The following is a 7,051-nucleotide window of genomic DNA, read 5'->3' as shown; positions in this document are numbered from 1 at the left end:
TTACACACAAGTGTTTTCCTAATTTCTCTTTCTGATAATGTGTCGTTACTATATAAAAATGCAACGGATATTTGTATATTGATTTTGTATTCTGCAAGTATACTAAGTTTGTTCATTATTTCTTACAGTCACTGGAGGAGTCTATGGAGTTTTCTATCAATGTATAATTATGTCATCTGTAAATACTTTACTGAATTTTACAAGTTGGATACCTTTTATATTTTTTCTTGACAAGATGTTCTGGCTAGGACTTCTAGTAGTGTAATTTAGGACGTGTGAAAATGAGCTTCTTTTTCTTATTACTGTACCAGAGGAAAACCTTCCTGTATGTTAACATTCAACTTGATGTTACTCATGGGTTTTTCATATATGGCTTTTATTTTGTTTAGTTAAATTCTATATAGAGCGAATTTGTAAAGAATATTTAAATAAAATAGTTAAGATCAGTTCTGTCAATAAATTTCCTACATTTCTTGAAATTGTAATTTTTCAATTCTTTGTTTTTTATAGGATGTTACCACATATAATAATCTGCGTATGTTAAATAATATTTATGAAACAAGACTAAATCCAACTTAACTATAGTTTATAATACATATAATATGCCATGAATTCAGGTTGCTAATATTTATTTAGAATGGAATTTACAGATACTGAAGTAAGAATTTACATTACAGCTTGATTTTACATTTATTTACTTAAAATTATATCTGTCATTTTGAATTTGGCTTATCCTAAATGGAATTTATTTTGAAATAAATAATATAAATTTTGGTATAAATCCAGTTATACTGGATTTATATATAATATATAATACCAGTTATATCAGTTTACTGATACAGAACATAGCTATCATTTACAATTAGTGAACAGAACACTTGCCTTAAAATGCTGTATTATAAAAACAATGCCAACTATTTGAAGACTGAGAAACATATTGCTTCCTAAAATGCATTACCTGGTATTTTCCACCCCAAACCACATATACTGTTATTTCTTTGTTTTTTGATTGTTTGTTTGCCCCTTAATGGAGGCACTGCTTATTGAACCCAGGATCTTGTACATAAGAGTATTTATCAACAGCATTTTGGAACACATAACAGAAGCCACAAGAGTATGGATTATACAGATGACATGAAAATTTATTCCTTCGAGGGACTGAAAAACCTCTGACTGAAAGAATGGCAAAAATAAACTTTTGCAAATATACAATAAGATTGTCTCTTTTGTACTTTTTATACCAGAATATTAAATTATATTTGTTTTACTTATACCACTGAATTACAATTTAAAACAAAAATTCCCCCCTTTGGGATTTCTTAAATTTGATTGATTATATAAATAAAATTTTATTTTATAAATATTTACAATTTATTTATTAACATTCCAAATAAACTGATATTTATTTTTCTCATATTTTGAATATACAGCTACTTATTTTAAAGAACACAGATAAATACATACTTCCATTTCCGAATCAAATTATGTTTAATTTTAATAACAAATGATATTGAAATTGTTACACATTTTCTGTAGAGGTTTTACACAAATTTCACTTTAACTTCCAAAACTTTAAAATTATTTTTTTTGCATTATTTATTCTCTGTTCACCAATCTAGTATAAATTTGTGTACAAAAGTATGGAGATTGGTTTTATTTCATAGACCCCAAAATTATATTATTTAAAAAGATTTTGTGGGGATAATATTTGCAGATCACACTATAAAAATAAGCAACATTTATGTTTCATTTTAACTGGATGAATGAGAAGTAAACACTGGCGGAATTTTACACTTGGGTTGCTGGGATACCAGTCGTATTGTGATGACACAGATACTCAGGTTGAGAACCATTGTGATTGCCTAGCAGTTTATCTGTGCAGGCTTGCCAAATCAGCATTTGAACCTGCAGTGCTCAAAATCATGCAGATTATAAAAGTAGCTGTAGAAAAAGTTATTTGAGATGACACATGTTTCTTCAGAAATTCAAGATGTGTCTCATAAAGATGGACCAACTGTTTCAGGTAACTCTGGTAGATCTCTATTGTGTGATCAAACATTCTCTGGGGACTTGGACTTAAGGTCTATGATTGAAGAAAATGCTTTTCAGACTTTGTCTGAAGAATCTTTGATAAAAAGACCATGTTACACACATTGTGTCTCAGAACCAGATGAAGATAATGATTTTCGTTCTCTGAGATTTCCAAGAAAACTCTGGAAAATGGCTAGGAGTGACCAATATCAATCCATCTGGTGGGATGATAATGGATCTTCCATAGTGATTGATGAAGATGTCTTTAAGAAGGTAGTTTTGGAAAGAAAGGCCCCTTTCAGAATATTTAAACTGGAAGTATGAAAAGTTTAGTTAGACAGCTTAACCTTTATGGGTTTAGTAAAGTGAGGCAGAATTTTCAAAGATCTGCTTGTCTAGCTGACTTTCTGGCACAAGGAAAAGAAGTCTCTGTTTTAAGCAAGGTATTCAGAAATTTTAGTAACCACTTGGTAACTTATATATGAAAATTTATGTTGTACATCAGTCTATGGTAATATATATTTAAAGCTAGATTTTGAAAACTGTATAAAATTACCAAGTCTTAAATTCTTTATTTTTTCTAAAAATGAGGACAGTGCCATATGTATTCAAGATTCAGAGAAACTTTGCTTGCAACTATGAATCTTATCAGAAATCTATATAAAGGTATTAAAGCTGCTTGTGAAAAGTGGCATTCACAGTTACTGCAAATGCTAACTTCTTTAATTTGATGACTATACTACTTATATGTGTATTTTACAAATAAGGAAATTTAAAAAATAGCAATGTTCATATTTTCATGATATTATCTGTGCATTGTAAATGTGAAATCTGATATTTTATACGTTAGGCTTATTGTAGTCTTGTATTTTGGTTTAAAATATTACTAAAATTTTTCACTTTGATTGTAGCTGCAGATCTACCATAATTCAAATTTTAAACGAGTCTTTCCCCAGGTTTTAATCAGAATAAAAAGAAGAGTTGGGATTAAAAATGCCTCTCTGGTATCTTCATTGTCTTAAGATTTCAATAAGAAGCACTTTATTGCAGGGGGTAATGTGGATACTCATAATTCTGGTTTTGTGGCTGACACTAGTGGAGAAAGTGCATTTTTACCTTTTGCAAAATTAAAAATGCCTCTAATTAGAAAGCCCTCTACTAGCCACATAATTGGTGATAAAACTACCCCGATCAGCGGTGATTTTTCTGGTCCATCAGACCACCAGAACAAATTGCAGTAGATCAGCATGCTATTTTAAATCAGTTGAACATTGTCCACTGGCACACTCAAAGCAGATACACTGAAGCAAATGACCTTATTATGAAGTTCATTAAAACCAAAAATTCTACTTCTCAGAACACCATCTTGTCTCCAATGCAGAGTAATTATTTTGGACTGATGGTGGAGCCTTCTGCTTTTCCAAATGGATATCGCAACATATCTGCCAAAGAAGGTCGTTTTTCTAAACTTCAACCAGGGAGCAATGCACGGTTTCCAGTGACAATGACAGCTTATACATCAGCTACCTCTCTTTCAAGGCCAACTCATCAGCCAACTTCACTTTATGAACGTCATCCTAATTACAAAGGATCTACCAGAGGACTACCAGTTTATGCAGGATAACAAAGATTAAAATTGATGTTGGCAAATGTTGACAGATATCTGCAATTTTCTTATTTGAACAAGAAGCATAGATGTGTACCTGTATTAACCTTATTTTTTTAAATTAGGTTAAGATTAAATGGGAGACTAAATTAACATTTAAGTTAAAAAGAGGTATTTGATTGATATGATCATTTGATGGAAAAATATGGGAGTAAATTTAAATACTTTCTTGTAAGGAGGAAGAGAAAATGGAAGAATTTGGAAAAAGACTAAAACATGGAGAGAGGGAAAATTACTAAGTGGTTTCTTGTTCATCCTGGAAAGTATTAAAAGGGTTTATAGGATAGGCTGGAACAGGAGATAAATGCAGGAACCGGCCCAGGGATCATGGTCTCTATTATGTCATCCCTGGAATCATAAAGGTCACATGATGTAGTCTCAGATGGCACATTCAGCATGTGGTAGAATTTAAGAAGTAATTTTATCTATGGTCTTCTTTGTGCTGTTTTCAAAGCATTAAAATTGGTGCTTTCATTTCCTGCCCTCAAGAGTCTACATTATATTTTCAAGTCAATACTTTATGTTGCTTTTATATTCAAGCCAAAGACAAGCTTACGTCCTCAGGGTGGCATTTAATGCCTTTCCAACTCTAAGCACACAAACTCATCTTGGTTTAGTCATTTCTTTATAAATCTGGCATCTCACTACCTTGGTATATCTTTATGTTTCACTGTATCTGGAAATATATCCAGGCAAACGATTGTCAACTATGTTAGCTGCAACCTCACCACTTTTACTCCAGCTCATCCTTGGATTTTGGGTGTCCTCCTTTTATCTACTTAGACTTTCCCTGTCTCAGCACAGAAACCACCTCCTCCAGATGTTTTCAGTCTATCCCCCTTTCCTTGTTTAACTTGGATACCAGCACAGTAAGCACAACACATGTCACAGGATGCATTTTTGTATTAAGTGAATGAAAAACACATGTTGACTTTAAGCAATATCTACTTTCCTGAAACAAGAAAACTCTCATGGTTTTCAAACTATTTCGTTATGGTCTTCACCGCAAACTAGATCTTTCATAGCCCAAGGACAAGTCAATCAAGACAGTAAGTGGAGTTAGGTACAGGAGACAAAGTAATATTTACTTCTTAATTCATGCCTGCAGAGGCATAAAGCAATCCATTCACATTTGCTGGATTTGTTCCTGTCTCTTCATCACCCACCCACCACAAAACAGCTGAATCTCTTCCCCATACCAATAACTATACTGACTTATTATTAATATACTTCTTAGAATCAGAGCTTTGTCCAGAAGAGACAGTGCCTTTGCAAACATTTAATGTAGGTTTATACACACCAAATAAGTTGTGCCCTTTCTAACCTTCACAAAGTAAGTATCTAAGTGGTAATATCCCCTTGGTTGTGGTTCTCGTATTCAGTAACCAAATTGCAATCTAAATTATGTGGACTAGAAGGAGGTGAGGGTGGTGGAATTAAAAATTTTCCAACTGCAAGAATACCAAATTTCTGCAGATATTAGGAAATATAAAATATTCATGGAAGACTTTGACTATTTCCCACTAATTTTAAATAAAAGGTGAAGCATATTCAGAATGTGAAATGCCCTGAAATGCTGGAAAAATTGTAGGCAAGTTCAGGGATCCTAAGGCCTTTACTCACAATGATGCAGCTAGTGTCATCTGATAAGACTGAAATGGTAACATTGTGTCCGAAAATGTGTCTCCATTTGTGAAGAAAGCCTTTGATAATCTGGAGAATGGGCAAATTGGCCAGGGTAATCTCTAACAACATCCTGTAAATATGACCTTCACCAAGAGAATAAAAGAGCCCACTTGCAGCAGGAGAACTGTGTCTGGAGAGCAGTGGTGTTTCCTACAACAGAAACATCACGGTTTTAAATTTGTCAGCTCAACTCTGATGGTGGCTATGTTGTTGCTTACATTAGCAGTCTGGGGTTCAGATGGGTTGGTTCAGCAGCTAATTTCCAGCTCTCTTATCAGACAGTGGGTCTTAGCGTGATCATCTTAACAAGGTTCTATACTGATAAGTCAAACGCTACAGTTTACTTTCAAAATTAGAAATTCTAAGGAAGAATATTATTTGTTTGTCCATGTGTAGTTTTCTACCTGAGAAAAGCTAGAATATTGGCCAATGTCAAAAGTTGGCTCGTGCTTTGAAAATTATACTCTGAGCTCTGCCCAATGAATTCTTCCCATTAAATACTACAAATCTCTCTACCACTGTGTGTGTGTGAAGATGGATTGTTAAGCAGTAACTAAGTTTGTCTTAGTTGAGTCATCAGTGAGTTATTCCTCTGCACCTGTCAGAATGTCTGTGAGATAAGAGTTTCATTGAACCACCAGATTTTCTTCAGATTAGGGAGAGGTAGATTATATTTTTCCCTGTATACTAATTGTTACCTGTTCATTGAATCCAGAGCTGATGCTAGGGCCAAGCCACTGAATCCTTGAATTGGACTGAGGCATATACATTCTGCAGCCCCCAGAGCCCAGCACTGGACTGTGTCTTCTTTTTAATTTAAACTTATGTTTAAGTTTTTTTTTTCTTTTAATTCTCATTGTTGACACAACTTACTTTGGCTTTGAACACCCGTTGACTAATTTATAGGGACTGAATCACTGACTTATTCCCGTTCACCTTGAAATTGCAATCAACTTTTTTCCTTGTACTACCTGGAATACAGTGAGCATGGTCATCATTTTGAGAGCAGTCCTCAGTCCTAGTAATGCAGAAATTTGCACTTCTTGGACCAGCAGTTGAGCAAGAATATTTGTTGTGGGTCTGAGGGGTTATCCTCACATACCCTAATGCAACCATGAGAAAACACCACATTGTTATCCAAAATCAAGTCTTTGTCAGTATTGCATTCCCATTGCAAAACAGTTAAGAATTGTAGGAGTCCTTAGATTTTACCATGCTGAGATTTTTAGCAACCTAGCATAATCATTTCTTACAGATGCTGTCGGGGAGATGAGACCATTGGTCACAGACATTGAACTTTATCACTCAGAGCAGGAGCAGCCAGTTTTAAATTTGTATCCATTCCCTAATATCAGATGAATACACAGAGTGAAATTTTGATACCTAAAGAAGCAGTGGGCTGTTAACATGAAGAAAGCTTAAAGCATGGTAAAATCCTAATTTTATTAGTATCTTTATGTATAATTTATTTGAATCACTTATTTATTAGTATCTTTACCTGGGATAAGTATATCATGACTCAAGTTTACTTGCTGCAAAACGAATCATGAAAAATGTCATGGGAAATCATGACCTTTGAATTTCCATTTTTACTTCCGCTTTTATTGACATATAATTGGCATAAAACATTGTGTAAGTTTAGGTGCACAGGATATTGATTTGATTTAT

The 7,051-nt window shown here is 33.7% G+C and overlaps 1 long non-coding RNA gene across 1 annotated transcript; it reads left to right on the top strand.

Annotated features, from left to right (window-relative positions):
- Positions 1–1,846: 1,846 nt before the first annotated feature.
- On the top strand, positions 1,847–3,685 carry LOC140693045 (uncharacterized). Its single transcript, XR_012068695.1, has 2 exons — positions 1,847–2,023; positions 3,413–3,685. It is a non-coding gene; the product is annotated as an uncharacterized lncRNA (long non-coding RNA).
- Positions 3,686–7,051: the final 3,366 nt, after the last annotated feature.

This window comes from Vicugna pacos, unplaced genomic scaffold, assembly GCF_048564905.1.
Source record: "Vicugna pacos unplaced genomic scaffold, VicPac4 scaffold_19, whole genome shotgun sequence".
Classification (NCBI taxonomy): Eukaryota; Metazoa; Chordata; class Mammalia; order Artiodactyla; family Camelidae; genus Vicugna; species Vicugna pacos.
Note: the sequence above shows the minus strand (reverse complement) of the source record. Positions and strands in the feature narration are given on the sequence as shown.